The sequence below is a fragment of the Martes martes genome (genome assembly GCF_963455335.1).
Source record: "Martes martes genome assembly, chromosome: 1".
Classification (NCBI taxonomy): domain Eukaryota; kingdom Metazoa; phylum Chordata; class Mammalia; order Carnivora; family Mustelidae; genus Martes; species Martes martes.
In genome coordinates, this window is record NC_137888.1 from 6,961,600 (window position 1) to 6,987,833 (window position 26,234).

Consider the following 26,234-nt stretch of genomic DNA (forward strand, 5'->3'; position numbering starts at 1 on the left):
TCCATAGTCTCTCATGGTTCACCTCCCCTTCCAATTTCCCTCAACTCCCTTCTCCTCTCCATCTACCTTTGTCCTCCATGTTATTTGTTGTGCTCCACAAATAAGTGAAACCATATGATACTTGACTCTCTCTGCTTGACTTATTTCACTCAGCATAATCTCTTCCAGTCCCGTCCATGTTGCTACAAAAGTTGGGTATTCATCCTTTCTGATGGAGGCATAATACTCCATAGAGTATATGGACCACATCTTCCTTATCCATTCATCCATTGAAGGGCATCTTGGTTCTTTCCACAGTTTGGTGACCGTGGCCATTGCTGCTATAAACATTGGGGTACAGATGGCCCTTCTTTTCACTACACCTGTATCTTTGGGGTAAATACCCAGTAGTGCAATTGCAGGGTCATAGGGAAGCTCTATTTTTAATTTCTTGAGGAATCTCCACACTGTTCTCCAAAGTGTCTGCACCAACTTGCATTCCCACCAACAGTGTAAGAGGGTTCCCCTTTCTCCACATCCTCTCCAACACACGTTGTTTCCTGTCTTGCTAATTTTGGCCATTCTAACTGGTGTAAGGTGGTATCTCAATGTGGTTTTAATTTGAATCTCCCTGATGGCTAGTGATGATGAAAATGTTTTCATGTGTCTGGTAGCCATTTGTATGTCTTCATCGGAGAAGTGTCTGTTCATGTCTTCTGCCCATTTTTTGATATGATTGTCTGTTTTGTGTGTATTGAGTTTGAGGAGTTCTTTATAGATCCTGGATATCAACCTTTTGCCTGTACTGTCATTTGAAAATATCTTCTCCCATTCCGTGGGTTGCCTCTTTGTTTTGTTGACTGTTTCCTTCGCTGTGCAGAAGCTTTTGATCTTGATGAAGTCCCAAAAGTTCATTTTCGCTTTTGTTTCCTTCACCTTTGGAGACATATCTTGAAAGAAGTTTCTGTGGCTGATATCAAAGAGGTTACTGCCTATGTTCTCCTCTAGGATTCTGATGGATTCCTGTATCACGTTGAGGTCTTTTATCCATTTCAAGTTTATCTTTGTGTACGGTGTAAGAGAATGGTCAAGTTTCATTCTTCTACATAAAGCTGTCCAGTTTTCCCAGCACCATTTATTGAAGAGACTGTCTTTTTTCCACTGGATATTTTTTCCTGTTTTGTCGAAGATTATTTGACCATAGAGTTGAGGGTCCATATCTGGGCTCTCTACTCTGTTCCACTGGTCTATGTGTCTGTTTTTATGCCAGTACCATGCTGTCTTGGTGATCACAGCTTTGTAGTAAAGCTTGAAATCAGGTAACGTGATGCCGCCAGTTTTATTTTTGGTTTTCAACATTTCCTTAGCAATTTGGGGTCTCTTCTGATTCCATACAAATTTTAGGATTATTTGCTCCAGCTCTTTGAAAAATACCAGTGGAATTTTGATCGGAATGGCATTAAAAGTATAGATTGCTCTAGGCAGTATAGACATTTTGACAATGTTTATTCTTCCGATCCAAGAGCATGGAATGGTCTTCCATCTTTTTGTGTCGTCTTCAATTTCTTTCATGAGTGTTCTGTAGTTCCTCAACTGCAGATCCTTTACCTCTTTGGTTAGGTTTATTCCCAGGTATCTTATGGTTCTTGATGCTATAGTAAATGGAATCGATTCTCTGATTTACCTTTCTGTATTTTCATTGTTAGTGTATAAGAAAGCCACTGATTTCTGTACATTGACTTTGTATCCTGCCACGTTACTGAATTGCTGTATGAGTTCAAGTAGTTTGGGGGTGGAGTCTTTTGGGTTTTCCATATAAAGAATCATGTCATCTGTGAAGAGAGAGAGTTTGACTTCTTCATTGCCAATTTGGATACCTTTTATTTCTCTTTGTTGTCTGATTGCTGTTGCTAGGACTTCTAATACTATGTTGAACAAGAGTGGTGAGAGTGGGCATCCTTGTCGTGTTCCTGATCTCAACGGGAAGGCTGCAAGCTTTTTCCCATTGAGGATGATATTTGCTGTGGGTCTTTCATAGATAGATTTTATGAAGTTCAGGAATGTTCCCTCTATCCCTATACTTTGAAGCGTTTTAATCAGGAACGGATGCTGGATTTTGTCAAATGCTTTTTCTGCATCAATTGAGAGGACCATATGGTTCTTCTCTCTTCTCTTATTGATTTGTTCTATCACATTGATTGATTTGCGAATGTTGAACCATCCTTGTAACCCAGGGATGAATCCCACCTGGTCATGGTGGATAATCTTTTTAATGTGCTGTTGGATCCTGTTTGCTAAGATCTTGTTGAGAATCTTAGCATCCATATTCATCAGTGATATTGGTCTGAAATTCTCCTTTTTGGTAGGGTCTTTGCCTGGTTTGGGGATCAGGGTAACGCTGGCTTCATAAAAAGAGTCTAGAAGTTTTCCTTCTGCTTCAATTTTTTGAAACAGCTTCAGGAGAATAGGTGTTATTTCTTCTTTGAAAGTTTGGTAGAATTTCCCAGGGAATCCATCAGGTCCTGGGCTCTTGTTTTTTGGGAGGCTTTTGATCACTGCTTCAATCTCGTTACTAGATATTGGTCTATTCAGGTCGTCAATTTCTTCCTGGTTCAATTTTGGGAGTTTATAGTTTTCCAGGAATGCATCCATTTCATCTAGGTTGCTTAGCTTATTGGCATATAACTGTTGATAATAACTTCTGATGATTGTTTCTACTTCCTTAGTGTTAGTTGTGATCTCTCCCTTTTCATTCATAATTTTATTAATTTGGGCTTTCTCTCTTTTCTTTTGGATTAGTGTGGCCAATGGTTTATCGATCTTATTGATTCTTTCAAAAAACCAGCTTCTAGTTTCATTGATGCGTTCTACTGTATCTCTGGTTTCTACCTCATTGATCTCTGCTCTAATCTTGATTATTTCCCTTCTTACGTGTGGAGTTGGTTTGATTTGTTGTTGATTCTCCAGTTCTTTAAGGTGTAGAGACAGCTGGTGTATTCTGGATTTTTCAATTTTTTTTGAGGGAGGTTTGGATGGCTATGTATTTCCCCCTTAGGACCGCCTTTGCTGTATCCCATAGGTTTTGGAGTGAAGTGTCTTCATTCTCATTGGTTTCCATGAATTGTTTAAGTTCTTCTTTGATCTCCTGGTTGATCCAAGCATTCTTAAGCAAGGTGGTCTTTAGCTTCCAGGTGTTTGAGTTCCTTCTGAACTTTTCCTTGTGATTGAGCTCCAATTTCAAAGCATTGTGATCTGAGAATATGCAGGGAATAATCTGTCTTTTAGTATCAGTTGAGCCCTGATTTGTGACCCAGTATGTGGTCTATTCTGGAGAAGGTTCAATGTGCACTTGAGAAGAATGAGTATTCTGTTGTTTTAGGGTGGAATGTTCTGTATATATCTATGAGATCCATCTGGTCCAATGTGTCATTCAATGCTCTTGTTTCTTTATTGATTTTCTGCTTCAATGATTTGTCTATTTCTGAGAGAGGAGTGTTAAGATCTCCTACTATTAATGTATTCATATCAATAGGACTCTTTATCTTGATTAATAGTTTTCCTATGTAATTGGCTGCTCCCATATTGGGGACATAGATATTTACAATTGTTAGATCATCTTGGTGGATAGTCCCTTTAAGAATTATGTAGTGTCCTTCTGTATCTCTGACTGTCGTCTTTAGTTTAAAATCTAGTTTATCTGATATGAGAATCACTACCCCAGCCTTCTTTTGAGGCCCATTGGCATGAAAGATGCTTCTCCATCCCTTCACTTTCAGTCTGGGTGTATCTTTAGGTTCAAAATAGGTCTCTTGTAGACAACATATGGATGGGTCCTGTCGTTTTATCCAATCTGCAACCCTGCATATACAATTTTAAACAATAAGTGGTTTATTCAGATCTTCTGCTTATTCCTGAGTCAATTTTGGTAAATTATTGTTGTTAGAAAATTATCTAAGATTCAAAATTATTGGTGTCATATTCTCTGGCAATATTAAAAATATTGACTCTATCCTATACTTTTATGTTCTTTTTCATTCTTAATATTGTTTCTTTATGTCCTCTCTTCCCCCCCCCCCCACCAGGATAATCTCACTCAGAGTTTGTCTGTTTTTTAAACTTTTCAGAAAACCAGCTTTCAGTTTTCTTGATCTTTCACCTTCTTTATTTTTGTCTTCTTTCATTAATCTGATGTTGTCTTTTTGTCTCTTGTTCGTGATATAGACTATAAGAGAGCATTTCTGTGCTCTTTAAAATGTTTTCTACTTGAAAAACTTCATTATGCAAATGTAACACAAGCTCAAGGTCAACTAATATTTCAAAAAGGATTCTTGCCATTTTGATTGATATTCAAGTACAGTTTGATGGAAATTTTACATTCAGCCAGTGGTGATTTCAACAGGGCATGGATTACATTGGAAATGTCACTTGTAACAAGATAAATAGTAAACGCAGGGAGTACTAGATGAAACCATGAACAAATATTCATTCTGACAATAAAACACTTGTTTCCAAATTCATTTATTCAATATTCATACCAGAAGTATTGATGGAGTACTGTCAGGATATTGGCAGTTCACTGGTAGATAATACCAGGGAGTCCCTGCCCTCCTCAAGTCTGCCTTGTAGTAAAGGAAACAAACAATAAATAAGAAAATTTTAAAACGTGTAATGCAATTTCATAGACTTGGGTGTTATGAAGAAAATAAATCAGGATCAAAGGATAGGGGATAAGTTGTTTTACATTCTCTCCTAATGTTGAAAGATATCTAGTAGTGTATTTACTTTTATATGTTTTATGGACTTTGTAAGTCATGTCTAGGCAGAATCAATGAATATAGTGGTGGAGAAGGCAGTTGGAATCATTATAAAGTTCTATGAATTTTTGTCAACGTCCATACCACCCTGAATGTTTCTGATCTCATCTGATCTCAGAAGTTCTATGAATTTTTATAGACTAGGTTAACTGTATGAAACCGATAGACTTCTCCACTTGATGTTTGGATAAGAAAACATAACAAACATTAAAGAGCAGACGATGTTATCCACTTTGTGAAATATGCTGGGAATTTCAGCTAAACACCTGGAGATCTTAAAAGATTATATTTGTCAAAAGCACTGTAAATTGAGTAATGCCTAATCATTCTCGTTGCATCTTCATTTAGAGGTGCAGCAGGAGAGCAGCATCTTTCAGCTATGGTGACTTCTGCTTAAATTTGTCCTTCAACGTGTCCTTAAACGTGAGGCCCCAGCTCACGTTTACCAGACACAGTCCAGGTTTATCCACCCATACCATCTCTTCCTTAACCTCCTTTCTTCTGTGCTCTCTTCTGATTCTGTCACAAAGATTTTTTTGTAGGCAGAGGTAGGGTTGATGTATGTGCAAATTAAATAAATAATACACAAAATATACCCTTTTATTTAAATTTTCTCCTTTTGAATATGAACACAAGGATATGTTTCAAAATATATTTTTCCTAATTCTCCACTTTTTCTTGAGGGATACAAAACCAGATCTCCACTGATAAAATGAAGTCGGGGACATAAGTTATTATTGGTTAATTTAGTTAAAGAAATGAAACCAGATTTTCTAAAAATATGTAGGGAGTTTAAGAAAAGTTTCCTTGCAACTAGATTGTCCAGGTAGTTGTCCCAATTATTTCAGAAACTGTGACTGTAAATGTCGAGGCTTTTTGAGCTATAGTCACTTCTTTGTGCTCACAACTCAAATTTAGTAACAGGAAAATCAAACTGACATCCATATTGGAAGTGAAGAAAAAGAGTCACAGTTTTAGGAATCGTGTATTTTTATTTGAGTTACAAATTTTAGCAACTATATTGAACTCAAAGACCTATAGGAATTCCTTCTCTAAAGCACCTAAGTGGATGAAATGCAAAGAAGAAAAAGACTAAATATTAAGAGAGAAACCTAAATTTACCAATAAAATATTGCCTCTTCTTCCATAAGTCATTTGCTATCTATGTCTCTCAGTTTAAAAGAATAAGTGGATGGATGGATGGATGGATGGATGGATGGAGGATGGATGATGGATGGATGGATGGATGGATGGACTAAAAATAGATAAATAGATGAGTTGATCATTTAGAATGGCTGATTTTGGATCACTGGAGAATGAATGAATGATATTTATGAGTTTCTCCATCCTCTACACCCCTAAAGTTGTGTTTGTATTCTCTGAGTATCAACTTGAACCATGATTGTGAATTATACATATACCAAAAGAAACCCTAAATATTCTCTAACTTTTGGGAATTTACATCCAAATGGAGAGGCAAGTTAAACTACACATGCCAAACCATAAAAATGGGAGTCAAGTGAAAAATTATGGGACAGAGACTTTGGGCACTGAAAGCAGTCAAAGGTTGGTGAAATCTGTTCTCTAATTCAACATACTTGCTACATTACTCCTGATCCAGAGGAGAAGGAGAAGCTAGAGCAGATCAAAAATGGAATAATTGGGTCAGATCCTTCGAACAGAACAGATTGGAGTAGAATTGGCAGGAAGGCTCAGGCCTTCGAGTCCTTCTGGGCATTAATTCACTGTCAACTGTCCTCATATTCATGCGTAATGCCTGTCATGGTTAGTTTTACGTGTCAACTTGACAAAGCTATAGTACACAGTTATTTATTCAACTACCAATCTAAGTGTTGCTATGCAAGTATTTTTTAGAAGTACTTACATCTACAATTGCTTGACTTTAAGTAAAGGAAATTATCCTCAATAATATGAATGGGCCTCACCCGGTTGACACCCTTAAGAGCAAAAACTGAGGTTTCTCAGAGAAGAAATTCTGCCTCAAGACTCCAGCATTAACTCTTGCTTGAGTTTCCAGCCTGCCAAGCGGACCTACAGACTCTGGACTTGCTGGCCCCAATGTTGGATGAACCAATTCCTTAAAATGAATCTTTAAGAAAACTCTTAAAAATAAAATTTCAAGAATTTCCACCTATTTATCTAGCCATTTAGCTGGCGATCTCTCATTGGTTTTGTTTCTCTGGAGAACCCTGATGACATGGTGCCTTATTTCAATACAAACAAATTTCCCACTTGTGTGGGACACAGGTGCAAGCCTGATGTCTGTTGTGGCTTGATTTTTATGACAATTTTTAAGGAAATTTTCAGGTCAATATTGGAAGCTTGGCGATGATTTGACAAGGTTCTGAAATTAGTCAAAGCAGGGAAAATAATTGGAAATGAGTCCACATGCATGGTCCTTCAGGGATGTTTCCCCCCAAGCCACCTTGAGTTTCCAGTGTGATAATGTTTGTGGGAGAAGAAGAAGCACATTCCTCTCCAACTCTTTCCACTCTGCTCCTTCCGTAGTGTAATTAAAGCTTTCTAATATCAGGGACTTAAGCACTTGAAAGATTTTCTTAAGGGAAGGCAAGAAATGTAAAGCATTTCAATTTTAATTAAAAGGAAGAACCTCATTACATAAGCGAATAAAACCTGGTGCTGATCATTATCAATTCAAAAGAGCAAAAATGATCATTTCTAGTTGGGAAATAAGTACCAGTTCACCCCCTTATTTAATCCATCAAATTTTAATTTTCTTCTTATTTATCTAACTGAAGCATAGGTGCCAGCTTTGGGAATGCAGAACGCCATCCTCCTGCTTTGAAAGGAAGGGGTTTTCTTCCCAACTGTCGCATAAGCAATTACAGCCTCTGAACTGGGCTCTCTCGGATAGATTTTTTTTCCTTTCCACTTACTCATCCTGCCAAAAATAAGGAGGTTCATTAACCTCACACTGTTAGGAAACAGAGCTTATCACTGAGAAGTCTGGGCCGTGTTCCTTCTGTGTGCTGTGAATGAAGGATTGCTTTTCCAAAGGGAAGTGTTAGTCCAGGAGCCCCCACACCAGGTGCCAGCTGACTTCTTCCTTCTGTGGTCATCGCTGTGGTTCAGTTTCCCCACCCGGTATGATTAACAAAGCCATATAGGGTTTTGAAATAATAATGTCCAATGGTGCCGTGATCAAATATTGCCAAATAATGGGTGTGGAGTTGGATTTCTTTTACTACAGTTTGGAATTGGAGACACTGGGGCTCCTTCCTAGCAGAGAGTGGGGCCAGAGGGGAAGCATCTGTGAGATCCACCAGCCTCTCTCCAGCTTGTTATGCTTAAGTACAGTAAAATTATCCTGAAAAACCATTTTAAGTAGCCAGCCACTAGGGTTCCCAGATGCCATAACATTTGATAGCTATGTTTTTAGCATTCGCATTATATTTTCAGCTGTTGAGATAATTAATGATACTCTATTTGAGCCCCATCAAGATTTGGAAATGTTTCAAGTGAAAACAACTTTTTTTTTCTATTTTTTCCCTTTTCTTTTTTGTTATTCCTTTTCCTTGCTTCCAGGTGGTGTATCCTTCAGAGTAAAATTTGGCCAGCATCTAAGCCTCCTCAGTCAAGGTTTAATCCGAGTCTCAACAAAGTATCAGGAAGACAGACTAAGAGAGAGCTTTTTAGACACTGAAGCGTGAAATGTCAGCTAGTCTCCCAGGGAGTGCTACAGTGACAAACCACACTAACCCTGGACACAAGGGTGTTTCTGAACAAACAGGAAGGTGAAAGTCTCCTGAGATTAACCCTCTGGTCATGACACTTGAGCCATCTTGGACAAAATGGGACATAAAGGTGAACTGTGGGTTATCATAAAGGAGGAGTAGAATTGCTTTTTCTTCAGAGCAAGTGGTGTGTCTCAGTCTCAGACCCTTTGATATTTGGGGCCAGGTGACTTGGGTTGGAGGAATGTCCTGTGTGCTGTAGGGCACTTAACAGCACTCCTGACCTTCACCCCTAGATGTCAGTAGGATCCTCCCTCACTGTGATAATCAAAAATGTCCCCAGACACTGCCATCTGTCCCCAGGAATGTTGGGGTGGGGCAATACCACACAGCCCTAGAAACTGGCCTCAGACTGACCACATAGAAGAGACATGGATCAGACATTATCATTGAATTCTAAATGCAACATGGAATTAAAGGTAGCAACATACTTTTCGCATCTCCAATACTCCTTTGTTGCCCCTGTTAACAGTATCTGCAAATAACTAATCACAACCCTCATTGTTACAACTGTCACCGTAAATAGTGATGTTGACTGCATTTGCCTCTGACACAAAGGCACAGAGCTTGAAATCTTGTGCTCAGAGGGCACACGAGGAGTGTTTATGCTTTCTAGGAAACTGAGAAGGAATTAGTTGCAATAAAATGAGCATAAAATGAAATTGGTTCACCGTAAAAATAAATGAACCATCTCACATTGTTTGTTTTTTATATAATTATACCTGAAATAATGCATGATTGTCAATTAATCGATCCCTCTCTAAAGACAAACTCTTCTTCTCCCACATCTCCCTGGCTGTAATACTGTGTGGATACTCCCAGGGGTAGCTAACTGCAGCCGAAATGGAGAATTTTCTTCTGTCCATGTCTGCATGGTTCTCTCTGGGGTGTATGCTTGGTTGTGGGAATTCAGTGCAGTTCAGTAAACGGTGATGCTACTACACCCAGCAAAGGAATGTTCTTACTTCCTAAACCACCACATTCGATCGGCATCTGGATATCTATAATTATGTTTTTAAAATTAAACTTTGGAAAAATTTTTCTGCTGGTTTACAAAAATTCAGTTTCTTTTACTTCGTATATGCAGAGCTTGAGGGTTTCGTGAACCTTCACTGGGGAAAGGCATTCACAAGATTATACTGTGTGTGGGGGTGGGGGGAGCCATTTCAATGAGAAAAGGTAAAGCAGAGCTTCAAATGCCCCCCCAAGTTTCCATTCCAACACTCCCCAATACACAAATACACACACACACTAACATACTTATGTCAGTCTATGTCACTTGCTTTCCTAGAAGGCACGGTGAACAGGGACACGTAGACTTATTACTGTTAACATTCAGAATATCATTCCCCAGAACCCTGTGGACCCCAGCCCTCTGTGAGTGTCATAAAGCCTTTCCGGGCACATGTGAGAAGACCAATCTGTCCTGTCGAGACCTGGCACCTGCCAACATATATCCTAGACAGAACATCAGGCAGACACCTGAGCCACACAGAGACACTGCCGGCATCACACCTGGCCTGCATTTCCTTCCAACACCAAGGTCACAACCATAGCCCCACTATCCAGTGAACCCGTTAGAGGTGAAGCTTGCTGAGGCCCCTTGTGCCTGGAAATTGGGCCAGAAGAGGCCCACATCACCTCTTACTGGAGTGGCTCTTAGCCAAAAGGGCAGTGTCCTGATCTAATAAGACTAGAGGAAATCTAGAGTTGCTAGGTCAGACTCCTTTGTCAAAAGGAAGTGAACGGAGCTGGGATGTTTAAGGAATGTCCCGAAGCTAACAAACCCAGAGCAGATGATGTTATTGAGAACCAAGATATCTGAGTTTATTGAGCCTCTTTGTGCAAGGCACTGTTCTGGGACCTGCTAGACATACAAAGGAATATAAATTATGGCCCGTGCCAGGAAGCGAACAACAATGCTGAAAAACTCACTACCCAGAAAAGAGGCAAAGAAAACCAAGACAGTAATTGAAGAAAGAGATAACTCAGGAAGTCCTCTGTTGTGCCAAATAGAATTATATGTATGCCATTAAGTTGTGTTCAGGAGAGCCAGCTCAGATCTATTTCAGCTAAAGTGCTTGGGAAAAACTATAACAGATAAAATTAGATTGAAACTGAACCTTACCGGATGAGCAGGTGCAGAGGGAAAAATGCAGAAATCCAGACAAGCAAACAGCAAGATAGGGCTGGGAAAAATATAAATAAGCCAGCGTGCTGATGTGGAGGCAGAGTACTTGCTACGGCACAGGAGTCTTGGGTGCAGATCCCGTGGCTGGACTGGCCCCCCTCAGAGTCTCAGCTTCCTCCCTCTGAGTGCAGGCCTTCTCTGGCCCCAGCAGAGGGGACGCAGTGAGACTGTGTGAACGTCACCCAGACGGCAACAGGAGCCTCTCTGTGCTTTGAGTCCGTGACTCCATGTCTGGGGGAGGGTCTGTGACCACCCTGAGATTTCTGCAAGCATCCAGTGGTTTAAAGGACCATCATCAATTTCCTGTCTCCGAATCCCTCTCCAGATGTTTGTGCCTCTTCCATGGCGGAGTTCTCTGCTCAGCACTGACCCATCCCTGAAAGCATGCAACAGTGGCCAGGGATGGGAGGAGAGGTTATCAGAAGGCAAGGAGAACTACCTGAGAGTTACTGCTCTGGAGGCTCTGAGAGAGATCCGCTCCACGTCTCTCTCCTAAATTCCGGTGGCTGCCAGCAATCATTGGCATTTCTTGGCTTGGAGACACATGACCCGATCTCCGTTTTGTTTGTCACTTGGTCTTCTCTTTGGGTGTCTCTGTGTCCAAATTTCTCTGTTCTTATAAAACTACCAGTCTTTGGATGAGGACCCACCCTAATCCAGTGTGACCTCATTTCAACTTCATTACGTCTGCAAAGACTCTTTCCACATAAGGTCCCATTCACAGGTATGAAGGGTCAGGACTTAAGCATATCTTTCTGGTGAACACAATTCAACCCACAACCCTGGCTGGGACCAGATCCAAGTCTGGAGCAAGGGCTGTCAGTGAGAAAGGAAGACATGAGTGGAGACATGAGTGTTCCAAAGACAGAACCAAGTGATGCTCTTGGTGTGGATTTGAACAATAGAAAGGAGAAAATGATGTAGATTATGAGCCCTGTGTGTTTCTATAAGTGAGCAAGCATGTGCTTCTTACTTGGTCAGTGGTCCATAATCGTGATAGCTCCTGGTGTGGTAGTACGTAAATCCCATGAGTAGAGGGACCATATCGTCCTGTATCCATCCCAGTGTGAGGCTTTCAATAAAAGGTAAGCAGAAGAGAGTGGGAGGGAGCAAGGAAAGGGGAGACCAAGCAGGGTTACAGAGGAAGGAGAGAGAAAGAATTGAAAAAGGTGAAAATTTAGAACCATGTCTGGAGAAGGTTATGCCTTTTGTGACAGTAATACTTAACATAGATTTGTGATTCCCAATAATTGACTAGAAATAATTTGAGATCTCAGGCAGGTATCTCCTATTCATGTGGGGCTTGGGATAGACATAAATGAAACAAACAAACAGCGACAGAGCTGAGAGCAGAAGCAGGAAAGCAACAAGGAGTTCGGGGGCCTTTTGTCTCCAACAGGAGCCCCCTGAGAAGGCGAGGTTAGATCTTTGCTCACAGAGGACCTCTGGGGCATTCTTACCGGGAACTTGGCCTGACTCGTGTCTTCACGGTGTGACAGATTAGGTGGATGAACTTGAGCGTGGGCACTCCACCCCCTGAATGTCCTGCATGGCGACTGGAGGCTGTGAAGATGCCCCCAAACCTGAGAAACGTAAGTAATGAAGTCACTGTGAGTTACTTATTTTTTATTGCCTCAGATGAAAGTGGATGGCAAATAAACTTAGAGAATTCAGATTTTTCACTGTGACTCATTGCATTCAGACTCATAAAATAAGACAAGAACACCCAAGGCCAAATGGGAGGAAGGGGGAGCTGTGTTTCACCCAAGTGGCTTTACTCCCTGTTCAGAGCTTGGTGTCTGCCGGCCACCCGTTATTACCTGGCACAGACACGCCTGTGGGGTTTGGGAGGGGGGCCGCTTGGCCAAGCCTGCTATGGGAGAGCGAGCGGACTTCCCTTCTGGTTTCCAAAGCATTCTAAGACAGAATTCATCTTGCTCATTTTTTTTTTCCTACAGAAATACAAACTAGGGGCGCCTGGGTGGCTCAGTGGGTTAAGCTTCTGCCTTCGGCTCAGGTCATGATCCCAGGGTCCTGGGATCAAGTCCCACATCAGGCTCTCTGCTCAGCGGGGAGCCTGCTTCCCCCTCTCCCTCTGCACCTCCTCCAGCTTATACTCTCTCTGTCACTCACTCTGTCTCTCAAATAAATAAATGAAATCTTAAAAAAATATATAGAAACTAAAACAGAGAGACCAGCGGGTGGACCCTGCCCTCTTACCTGAAGGGCACCAAAAACACACCTACAGGCAAAGCCAGGAGAGGCCAGGGGAGTGCCCAGCAGGAAGGAAGGGGATTTGGATGACCTATTCAGCCCTCTTCTTGGAGGTCTAGAGTTACCACTCTCCTTGGCATGGGAGCTGCAACTTTTCAGGAAGGACCAAAAACAAAACAAAACGAAACAAAACAAAACAAAACAACAACAAAAAAAAACTGGAGGCTCAGGCCAGTGGATTAATATTTAGCAAGTGAAAAATACACATCTTTTGCTTGCTTTTGTGCAAAATGCTGTAGATAATTGTGGGGAATCGAATACAGATGAAATCTTCCTTCAAGGAGCTCAAAGCCTGGCAGGAAGATGAAGTACATTCACACATCCCAAGTGGTGAGTGCCATCGACAAGTACGAATTAAGAACTGTAGAGGTCTGTCCTTGTCTTTTCAGAGTCATGAACTTATTGACTGAGACATAACAGTGGGGTCAGGAGGGTGCCTACTTGCTAGTTAACGTGAAAAGATATTATCTGTAAAGAAAACACTACGGCACTGGAATTCCAAACAGTTTGTAACTTTTTAAAGGTTTTGTTCACTGCTGGACCCATTCACCTAGAAGAGAACTGATACGTAGTGGTCCTCAGTATAGGTTGGTTGAATTGTTAAATTGTTCTTTAAGACGTTCAATGAAAAAGGAGTTTGTCATGTGGAAGCATAAGGAGCAGCTGTAAAATCCATTTGTAACCCCCTCAAAGTTGAAGACATTTACCAGTGTTCATCGAATTTGATTATTTCACAAATGTTTCTATCCCTGGAGGAATGAGTGACATGAACACTTCTAACGTGATGAAGACTAACATGGTGGACTTGTAATCATGTACAAGGATGCTCTATATTCAAAAAATAAAACAAATTAAAAACCAGAAAATAACAAGTGTTGGCAAGAATATGGAGACATCAGAACCTTTGTGCCTTGCTGGAGTGAATACAAAATGGCACAACCGTTGCGGCAAACAGTATGGCTGTTCCTCGAAAATGTAACACAGAATTACCATACTATCCAGGATTCCACTTCTGGATATGTACTCAAAAGAATTGAAAGCAGCTCTCAAAACTGAAATGGAAGAAAAAAGCAAAGTTAATGTCAATATTTGGAATGACAAATAAATCTAGATTTTGAGATAAAAATAAGGGCGGATAAAAGTAGCCAGTGTTGGGAAGCTCTGAGATGGAAACCTCAAATCTTACATTAAGTAAAAAAAAAAAAAAAAAAAAATTCAATGTAACTGATAGGAGAAAGGAAACCAGAGTTAATTAGAGATGTCAACAGTTCATGTTTAGTTAAATAAACTTCTGAGTCAGAGCTCATTGCTCTAATCAGTGCTTCCAGCTTGAGAAACAGGAAAAATGTGGAGTTACACAGCTTCTCCACAAAGCATGTGTGTGAGAGTGTGTTTGTCTGTTTACAGCTTGGGGCAAGAGAGGGGGAGCATATGTGAGTGCTTGTATTTAACATTTCCCAACCCTCAAGTAATACCCTCTTTAAAAAGCTGAAACTAGTATTGATTTTTTCCTCTTTGAACTTCAAGGTGAACATGCTTTATTAAGGGCAATTTAATGTCATGGGAAGAAAAGATTCAAAATGCCAATCAATGAGGAATAGAGAGGATTCTAAGGTAAATGCATGCGGCGTAGACCAATGCTGAAAAATGCTTCTTCTTCTTCTCTCCCTCTTTTTTTTTTTTTTTTTGCAAGACTTTTATTTATTTAGAGAGAGAGAAGAGGCAGGGAGGGAGATGGTGAGAGCTTCTCAAGCAGGCTCCCTGCATCTCAGGACTGTGAGATCACAACCTGAGCCAAAACCAAGAGGCAGACACTTAACTGACTGCACTCCCCAGGCACCCCTGAAAAATGCTTCTTTAGAGTGTGTGCAGGAATCAGATGGTACACACGAACCCCATAACTGAGCAGAGCTAATGAGGGCACTGCTTACCAAGATGTGGGCACAGCCACAGGAGACCAACAAGGGATGTGGAAGCATTGTCCATGGGCAGCACCCACGGGAAAGCCATGACTCCCCTAGGCTGAGGGGACAGGGGGAGAGAGGATACCAGTACCCACACAGACTGGTGATGGGGAGACAGTGTCCATTAGCCCAGGAATGTGGCTGCTGCCAACGCATGGCCTGAAGGATCATAAATACCCCCAGCCATTTTGTCCTCAGCTTTCCCTGGTGACTCCATGGGCCAAATCCCACAGGAAGACACAGACAAAGTGGTCCAGTGGTTGCTCTTCATAGAGGTCCATCTCCTGGGGCTCCAAACGTGGTGGTGAAGGTTGGAATGAGATCTGGAGGGACCAACACAGAATACCCAACAGCGTTACTCTGTTTTTTATCTGATGCCCCTAATCCTGGTTCATAACATATTGTGTTTTAAAATATATTTTACCCAGGGGCGCCTGGGTGGCTCAGTGGGTTAGGGCCTCTGCCTTCAGCTCAGGTCATGATCTCAGGGTCCTGGGATCGAGCCCCACATTGGGCTCTCTGCTCAGCAGGGAGCCTGCTTCCCCCTCTCCCTCTGCCTGCCTATCTGCCTACTTGTGATCTCTCTCTCTTTGTCAAAATAAATAAATAAAATCTTTAAAAAAAATACATTTTACCTAAAGTTTATACTATAATTATTTAACTTCAATTTGTATCTGTGAAGCCAAGGGATGCCCAGATATCCGATTAAACACTATTCTGGGTGTGTCTGCAAAGGTGTTTCTGGAAGAGAGGAACATCTGAATTGGAAGGTTGGATAAAGCAGGTGCCCTCCCCAGTGAGGGCCTGAATAGAACAAACCAGCAGAGGAAGGTTGAATTTGCTCTCAGCCTGACAGCTGGGAAATTGATCTCCTCTCAGCCTTGGTGCTCCTGGCTCTCAGGTCTTCAGACTTGGACTTGAATCTATGCTGCAGGCTCTTGGGCTCTCCTGAGGTCTCAGAAGCAGACAACGCTGTGGGATTTCTCAGCCTCCAAAATCACATAGGCCAATGTTTTCTATTTAATCTCTCACCTCTCTCTCTATATGTCTAAACAGATAGATAGATAGAAAGATACATAAATACATAGATAGATACGTAGATACATAGATGTATTTTATTGGTCCTGTTCTAATATGGTATCTATGCATTTTCTTAGGAGAAGGAAAATCATTAAAAGTTAAATAAATAAGAGAATTGAGTCACTCAGTCATGACATAGTTCCCCAGCATGTGGTCTAAAGGACAAAGTATTCTAAATTGTTTAAGAATAAGAACTCAGCAAAGACAATGACTTGGTATCTGTGCTTACACAAAATATTTCATGGATATTTTAGTACCATGCTCATATGAATAATGAGGTACTATGCCCTCATTATTATTTTTTTTAATTTAACCATCATCATGCTGTACATTCATCATCTGTAGTCTCTGCTTGTTCAGAATTCCCTGCTGATCCCCAAACTTCTGTCTGGGAAATGTATGAGCCAGTCTATACTTCCCATGATGAGTTTCCAAGGAAGCATTTTAACAAAAAAATGTGAGTTACTCATAACCAATGACTAAAGGAAACAATGTTTTAAGGAGTTGTGCACTGTCTTTGACAAGGTGGGAAAGCATACACTCAGAGCAAGTGTTCAACCAATGCCACACTGAGTGAATGAAGCCTTTTCTCACAGTAGAAGACACGGATCCAAGAGATCATCCGCCACATTACCTTAGCAACTGTCCCATTCTTGTTCTCCATAATTCACCATCAGATCCAGGTAAATGCTGGCCATGGCCCCTCCAGGAACCGAGGCAAGATACTCCCACAGCTGATCAGTGGCTCAAGGTGAGATCACTGGCTGGCAGAAGAGTATGTCCACTCCACATTCAAGACACACAGGGGACTCCCTGAGATGACTTGGTGACACCCTGGCGTCTCTGGGACCCCAGGCAGAATTCTTCTCGGAATTGTAAGCTCTTTCAGCCTTTTGAGAAGGACAACCATTTACACAGTATGGTAAGGGGGAGAGATCAGTTTCCTTTATGACCCTATTGGGTGGTACCCACACCCTCCTATGTGTTTAAAATAATAGACATTATATCATGCCCATGACAGAGAAGCTAAGCATGTTAGGAATCCAAACATGACTCTAAACACACATTCAGTGATGTGTGGCCCAGGTCCCATCAAGATTGAAGGACTCATTGCCCTAGCTCCCAGAGCTCTGCTGCACATGGACCTCAGCTGCCAGTCGCCTTCTGAGTGGTCTCAGCTGAGGAACTGCCTTACCTGGGAGGACGTCCTCTTTCCAAGATGCCCTGCCTCCAGTGCTCACTTGACTTGGGATGGATAAAAGCCAGGTTTGTTGCCCCAGCTGAGCACAGTTCTAAAAGGTCATCCATCTTCTGGTCTCTTGGGAAGGTTGGCCTAGGTCACAGATGATGCTGTATTGCGTCTCAGCTCCCCCACCCCTTCCCAAATCCTGCTTCCCCCTCTCCCTTCCACAGCTGTGGATCCCAAGACAGTCCCTGGGGAGTACTGCATGCTAATCTCCATCTCAGACTCTGGTTCCCGGGGTACCCAATCCACAACAATTACCAACCCCTTGGTTTACTTTTGTTCACTGTCTTTTTAAAAAAAAAAAACTGAAAGACAATATACATTTTAAAATGTGTAAAATCTGCATGATGCTTAATTTTCTGTGTCTGCTTGGATAGGTCACAGTACCTCATTATTTAATTAAACAATAATCTAGGTATTGCTGTCATAGTATTTTGTAGAAGTGACTAACACGATTAGTTGACTTTAAGTAAAGATTACTCTCAAGAATGTGGGTGGGCCTCACCCAATCAGTAGAAGGTCTTAGAGCAGAAACTGAGGTTTCCCCTGAAGAGAAAAAACTCTGCCTAAAAACTGCAACATCAGCTCCTGCCTGAGTTTCAGCCTGACAGCCTCCCCTGCAAATTTTGGACTTGCCAGCTCCACAGTCATGTGAGCCAAAACCTTAAAATAAATCTCTCAATATATATATCCTTTCAGTTCTGTTTCTCTGGAGAACTCTGACTTAGACAGTCTCCCGCCATGACTGGATTTTTTTTTCTCTTTGTAGGCTTTGTCCTTTTTTAGTTTACGTATTTGGAGGTTATGTTATTAGGTGCAAACAAATTTAAGAACATTTTATCTTAAAGTGGAAACTTTTATTGCTCTGAAATGAACTACTTTTATCTCTGACTTTGTAACTTTGGGTTTGCATAATACTTTTCCCATTCTTTGCTTGTTGATATACTCACATAAAAGGTGTATATCTTTGTTTTATAATATAATAAGGTGTATATATTTATAATAAGGTGTATATCTTTGTTCAACTTTGTTTTATTTTATTATCTGGTCTGAGGAATTTTATACTTCAACTGAAATACTTAGTCTGTTTAAATATAGTGTAACTTGGGTTTAAATCTACTGCCTTGCGATTTGTTTTCTATTTGCCCTGACTGTTCTACGTTTTCTTTTCTTTCTTAAGATTTTTTAAAATTTATTTAATAATTTATAACTTCACTTCTTCTTCCCTTACCTTGCTAATTATACTTTAAAATTTGGAGGGGGAGTGTTTTCCCTAGAGATTACAACAGGTGTTCTTGACTTAACTAAAGTGCTATTTTTGTTGCTACTTTAATTTTCTATTTTCGACCTCATGAAGTGATGTTATTATTTATATAACTAATATTTATCCAGATTTATGAGTATTCTTATCAGTGCTCTTCATTACTTTTTTTTTAATTCTTAGGTTTTGTGTCCTTATATGTCATTTACTGTGATAAATTCATTGCATATGTTTCCTGTCTATCTGAAGACAGCCTTGCCCTGTAGATCCCATTTTATAGATGAGGAAATCAAGACTCAGAGAGATGTAGTACAGGGGGGTACAGCTTGATAATTCAGAGTGTAAGCTTTGAAAGCTGGTAGACTCTACCACCTGCTGGTCTTACTGTTTGAGCGAGTCATTTATCACTGTAAGCGTCTCTTTATCTCTAAAATGGCAGATACTAGTAACAACAACAGTACCTACCTCATATTTCAGTTGTGAGACTCTAATGAATTAAGGCCTGTTAAAAAATATCTAATGCAATGTTTGGCACATCGCACATGCTCTACAAAGCTTCACGTTGTTTGCAATGATGATGATGGTGAGTATCACGAAATAGGTCTGCGCATCTCAGAGAAACTCTATGCCCTTCAGCACCTAGAAGGAAATGGCATTCAGCAATCCCTGTGAAAGGTATGGGCACAGACCAGACCCAAGTTCGCCCAGGGTGACTGTTTTGTATCGCTTTTATTCTCATAAAGCCTTTTTCCATTCCAAGATACACAAATAATTCTGCCATGTGTTCTTCCAGGATTTTTATCAAGGCTGATGGTCAACATTTAAATCTTTAATCTGCCTGGTATTTACTTGGGGGTAATGCATCAGAATACATAGTGAAGTTTATCATGCTAGTGTACTTATTCTGCTTCTGGAATTTCTACGTCATCCCTTGTTCTAGTGTTTATCCTGTACCACCACCACCACTCGTTTTAATTATATTAATATTAAACTATGTTTTTACATCTAGTAGAACAAATACCAAGTCAATCTTTTCCTATTTTGTTTCTATTTTATCTTTTCTCAGCTCTACTCATGAATTTATTCTTCTAGATGAATCTTAATTTTACTTGAACATGTTTCAGAATAAATCCCACTGGGAATTTAAATGCAATTGCATTAACCCTGTAAGTGAATGATTTTCATTTACTATATTCTTTTTTCCATGCGGTTATCAGGTTTTGTTTCATTTTGTTTTGTTTTGTTTTGTTTTTTGGCTGTCTTCACATTGTTTCCAAAATTCTTGGTAAGTCTATTTAGGTGCTTCATGTTTTGTGTTAACCATTATAAAGGGAATTTATTTCCATTAAATATTATACGTAACTTTTTTCCTGAATTTTAGAAAAGCCACTGATGCTTTATAAATTCATTATATGCCTAGCAACTTACTTTTTTTAAAATTTTATTTATTTATTTGACAGAGGGAGAGAGATCACAAGTATGCAGAGAGGCAGGCGGGGAGTGGGGGGAAGCAGGCTCCCTGCTGAGCAGAGAGCCCAATTGGGGGCTCGATCTTAGGACGCTGGGATCATGACCCGAGCCGAAGGCAGAGGCTTAACACACTGAGCCATCCAGGCGCCCCCCTAGCAACTTTTAAAAATTTTAAAAATTTGGGTGTTGGGATCGTTCTAGATAGAGAATCATCATTGTCTAAAAGTTAAAAAAAGGTAACTTTCTTCTCTTTCCAGTGTTACATCTCTTGCTGTGTTGCTATAATTCTAGAACATAGATGATAACAGTGGTAGAAAACATCCCTCTTTAGTTCTTGGTTTTAGTGGGGCATGTTAGTATCTCATTGCCAGGTATGGCTTTGGCTGTTAATTTCATGTATGTCTTCTGTTGAGAGATAATGCTTATATTCCTGGTTTTGCTGCCTCTGTCTCCTCTCCTCTTACAAAAATGACTACACAAGAAATAGTAGTAATAGTTGCAACAATTGCTAGTATATATTGGGTACTCATCAATGCTTTACAGAGTAGACACTTAATATAGTCATTTCAATATTTATAATGCAGTGCTGTTGTTATTCCCAGTGAAACATAAAGAAATGGAAGTGTTCACTCACCTTGGTCATACAGCTGCTAAGTGTTAAAGCTTAGCCGTGAACCTTGGTCCATAATAGTCAAAGTGTGACTTACATACTTTTTTTTTGTCATGCAATGAGCTCATGATCCTTATTCTTCATGTGGCCTCTCCCACATGGGCTTCCCACCTGTCTCTACTCAGCTCTGTGCTACATGAGGACAAATTCTGCATGTTGTACTCCCTGGTCTCATTTACTGGCTGCCTTCTATTGGGTTTGGCCAGCTAGGATCACTGACATGACATTGGAAGGTAAGGAGAAGAGGTGCGGGTATTTCTTCTTTGACTCTCTCCCTGTCCAAAAATGAAATCCACAGTAATAGCCCCTTTGCCATTGCTTAGGTGTCAGTACTACCTCTTCCTTTTCCCCATCTGCCCGTGGAGTGGTAATAGTTTACCATGGGTGCTAACTCTAGGTGTCTCACCACCCCTTGTATGTTTCCTTAGCTTTACCAAGCTTGTTTCAAGTTGTCCCATCAGTAAAATCTCTATTTAAATAATCTTGTGGGGACATTGATTTATTCAGAGTTTTATTTTTTTCTAATTAAAAAACATATTTTATATAACTCCAAGGAGCTAAGATAGGAGAAAAACCTAGATGACCTTGGGTTTAGCAAAGGCTTCTTAGATCTATTTTTAAGTAATTTCTACACCCAACATGGGGCTTGAACTCACAACTGAGAGCAAGAGTCTCATGCTGTACCAACTAAACCAGCCAGGGGCAACGACTTCTTAGATCTAGAGGCCCAATCAGTAAAAGAAAAAATTAATAAGTGCATTCTATTAAAATTAGAAACTTCTATCTTCAAATGACTCTTAGGGGAATGAGCAAACAAACCCCTTTTAAAAGAAAGTTTCTTCAAAACATATATTAGAGGAGTGGTCTAAAATATACAAAAAACTCTTAAAACTTAACATAAGAAAACAAACAATTTAAAAATAGAGGGAAGAGCTGAACAGATACTTTACCAAATAAGATATACAGGTGGCAAATAAGCATGTGAAAAAGATGCTCAATATGATTAGGGAATTGCAAATTAAAATAAGGAGATACCACTATACACCTATTAGAACAGCCAAAATGTAAAACACTGACCATACCAGATGTGGGCTGTGGAGCAACAGAAACTCCTATCCATTTCTGGCATGAGTATAGAATCGTAGAGTGACTTTGGAAGTCGGTTTGGTGGTTTCTCAGAAAATTAAATATGCTTTTACTACATGACTTAGTAATCACGCTCCTTGGTATTTACTGAAATGAGTTGAAAAATCTATGTTCAGACCAAAACCTTCAGGTGAACGTTTATTCATAACAGCAGCTTTATTTAAAACTGCAAAAACAAACAAACTATAAACCATGAAAAGACATAGAAGAGCCTAATTACATGTTGCTAAGTAAAAAATGCCAATCTGAAAAGCTACATAGTGCATGATTCCTCCTGCAGGGAAGGAAAAATAACTTTCCCTCTACCCTTCTGAGTTCTTAGCTGAGACGCCTGTAATAAAAGACAGACTAACAAGAGAAGAACAAAAAGAAGTTTATTAGCAGTTCTGTCTCATGTATACATGGAAGATACATGGGGAAAATGAGTAGCTCCCCGAGGTGGCTTAGAACTCGGGAGTAAATGCCATCTTAATAAGGAAAATGGAGGCTTCTTACGGGAGAGAAAATGGTTTTAGGAAAGCAGAAGGGGCCCTGAGAAGACTCGATGGGGAGTCTGACAGCTTGGGACAGAGTGTGTCTGGGTGCGCTGCCGACTTCTAGTCTTGTCTTCTATAATGAGAGTTCATCTTCCCTGCTGAAGACATTCCCAGGAGAAGATTGATGACCTAGTCCCTTTTGGAGGCTCTGACTTAAGGCAGATGAGAGAGATCAGAGTCTCTCCTGCCTCTGCTGTTTTCCAGTGCCTTCTGATCAAAGTAATCTGTGTACCAAAGCAGCAGATGTTAGGGTGGCATATCCTGGAGTCCTTCAGTCACATTTTGGGGACCGCATATTCTGCTTCTCTTTACTATGAGATGACATCCTGGAAAATTCAAAACTGTGGAGGTAGTAAATGGACCAGGGGCTTGGGAGGAGAGAAAGATGCAGAAGTGGAGCACAGGGGAGTTTTAGGGCAGTGAGATCTCCTGTAAGGTGCTTTAAAGGTGGATGGGGGCATTATACATTTGTCCATACCCATAGATGGTACAGCACCAGGAGTGAGTCCTAATGTAAACTATGGACTTGACTTAATAACAATGCATCAACATTGGCTCATCACTTATAACAAATGTACTGCCCTAATGTAAGATGTTAATAGTAGAGGAGACTGCAAGAAGACAGAGTATATGGATTCTCCGTACTTTCCACTCATTTTTTTTTTTGGCATACCTAAAATAAAGCCTAATGATTTTTTTAAATGTATCATCATTTTTAATTAATTTTCAGTAGGCATAATTGTGTAGATTTTTCTTTCAACTGCAGATATGATACATTAAATTGATAGATTTCCTAGTGCAGAATTGTCCTTATATTCCTGGAATAATTCTGCTTGATCGTGTGGTATGTTCTCATTTTTATTTAGCACTGAAATTGATTTGTTGGAATTTCATTTAGAATTTTTGCACCTATATTCATAAGTGAGAGTGTCTCATATGCTATTTTTTTTTAAGTTGAGTGGTTTTGGTGCTCTCTTTCTCAAGCGTTGGTATCAAGTTAATATAAGTTCATGAAAATAAATTGAGATTTAAATATAACTATAGATTAGGCATCTGTGCTATATTATATGCAGTAGAAAGTATTTTGTATGAAACCATTTGACCTTGAAAAATTTTGAAGTGATTAAAAGTTTCTGAAAAATCCTTTCAGTAGCATGCACAGTCACTGGAAAATTCAGGTTTTCTTCTTTTTAAGTTAAGTTTTATAATTTATACTTGGCCGGAAAATTGTGCTTTTCATAAAAATATCAAATTTATTTATAGAATATGTATTTTAAGGTTATCCTTATTTGTATGGTTTCCTCTGAATCTGTAGTCACATCGTTTTTTTACTCCCACATTTGTATATCTTTATTTGAATCAAATTTATTTAATCAAAATAGTAAGAATTAAAAGTGAATGCATGTCTGTTGTTGAGTTTCTCTTATTTATGTAACTAGGTTTCAGATGTATTCATCTATCAATACAACAGCTTTCCCCCTTCCTGATATAAGGGAGAACATCCTCCTCCCCTACCTATTTTAGGTTCTCCAGCGGGGCCTGTGAATTAGACTAACCTTATGCAGATGAACGTGAAAACACACAGAAGTTTAAGTGCAAGTGGGAGCATTCAGTAACCCAAAGAGGTGGTCAGATCTTGGGCTTAAATACGGAAAAGGGGTTTGGGAATTTTCTGGTCAGGTGAGGCAATCTGTGGGAAAGTAACCAGGAAAAGTACGGGAAACAAGAGTTGCTTAGTAAGATTTGCTCTGTACATCTAAGCTGGTGCCTTCTTTGTTCTTAAGTGTCTTCCTCTTCCAGGTACAGAAGAGAGAACCATCTCTACAAATGCAGATTTCCTTGACAGAAGACAAAACCGTACCCTGTTTTTGCTTTTCCTGTGTCTACCTGTTCTCAATGGCCTTTAGTTCAAAATAGTCCCTATGCTAAAGAGGTATATTTTAGGGTGGCATATTTTGGTACCCCTTACTGATAATTTTTTAATGAGATATGATTGACATGTAACATTGTATTAGTCTTAGGAGTACAACATAATGGTTTGAGATATATATATATATCTATATATATATATATGAATGAAATCATACGGTATTTGTCTTTCTCTGTCTGACTTAGTTCACTTAGCAAATTCCCTCAAGGTCCATCTACATTGTAGCAAATGTCATACCATTGTGTGTGTGTGTGTGTAATTTTCTTTATCCATTCCAGATGAAAGTCCTTTATAAGATTTATTATTTGTAAAATTTTCTCCCATTCTGTGGGAGTTTTTTTCCCCACTTTCTTGATGGCATGCTTTGAAGCACAGAAGTGTTTCATTTTGATGATGCCCAGTTTATCTATTTCTGTTGTGGTTTCATGTGATTTTGTGTCCTATTTAAGCAATTGTTGCCAACTCCAAAGTCATGAAGATTTACACTTAGGTTTTCTTCTGCGTGTTTTATAGTTTTAGCTCCTCTGTTTTGGTGCCAACCCACGCTGACTATTTTTTCTATGTAATATGTGAGAAGGCTTCAATTTTATTCTTTTTCATGTGGACATCTAGCTGTCCCAGCATCATTTGTTAAAAAGACTAGTCTTTCTTCCATTGAATTGTCTTAGCATATAATTTTAACATACAGTTTGTCAGGGTTATTTATAAATGATTTTTACTTAGTAACTTTCATTTCTTGGTGAGCTAATGTTTGAAAAGTTTGTTTTTTATTCTCAAGTGGTTGGATTCTTTTAAATTTTTTGCCAATATTAATTTTTATTTTTATCACATTGTGGCCAGAGACTGTCATGTACAAATAAAATATTAAGAAAATCTTATAAACTATATGAAATATGTGTTTCCGTTAGTATTTTCCAAAAACTTAGAAGGGTATATTGAATCCGATGTAACAAAGGCAAAAGGAAAAAATTAAATGTCCTTACTTACAGCCCATTGACTACCCCTTGAAACAAGGAGAGTGACCTTCCTTTGGGAGCTCAGCTGCCTCAATGTTGACACTTCTCCAAAGGCAAAAGGTAATCTTAGTTTAACATTGTCTCCACCCCCCAAATTCTTTAAGTGTGAACATAATAACAATTCTTTTGGAAACTTTTTTTTTAAAATCTCTACCCCCCAAAGATCTATATTAGCAATCAACCTCCAAACATATGACCCACTGATATACATCTGAAGGGTCTCATGACTAAGGTTTTATTAGATGATAATAAATGACCTTTTCCCAACAACAGCTCCCTCCCTCAAGGTCCTAGAAACCTTGTTTCCAAAATTCCTTGGAGAATTATGGTATCCCTGATTCCCCCCCAACTTGAAAGTGTACAATGGGTCACTCCTCATGATCCCAGTGCAGCTCTTGCTGACCACGGGTCCTGTCCCGCGCTTTAATAAAACCAGCTTTTTTTGCACTGAGGACATTTCAAGAACATTTCCACACTAAAATCTTTGTAAGGTAAAATGTTTAATATATATTAACTAGACCTTGTTAATTACATTATTAAAATCCTCTACAGACTTTTTATTTTGGTCTTTTTGATTTATGATTCTTGAAGATAACATGTTTAAAATTCTCTTATTTCTTGTATTTTCCAATGCTTTTATGTGATTTATTTTAGAGATACACTTTTAGCACATTAAATTTCATGACAACTTGATCCTCACTGAGTTTTCCATTGTGCGTGTACAATGACCCCCTTTGCGATGTGGTGTGTTATTCCCCTTGGGTTCCTGTTGTGCTTCCTTCAGTTTGTGTTTCTTTGATGTATCTTTTCACATGCTTTCACTTTCAGTTCTCTTCTTTTTATTTTACTTGTTTTATTTTACTTACAGCATTGATCTTTTT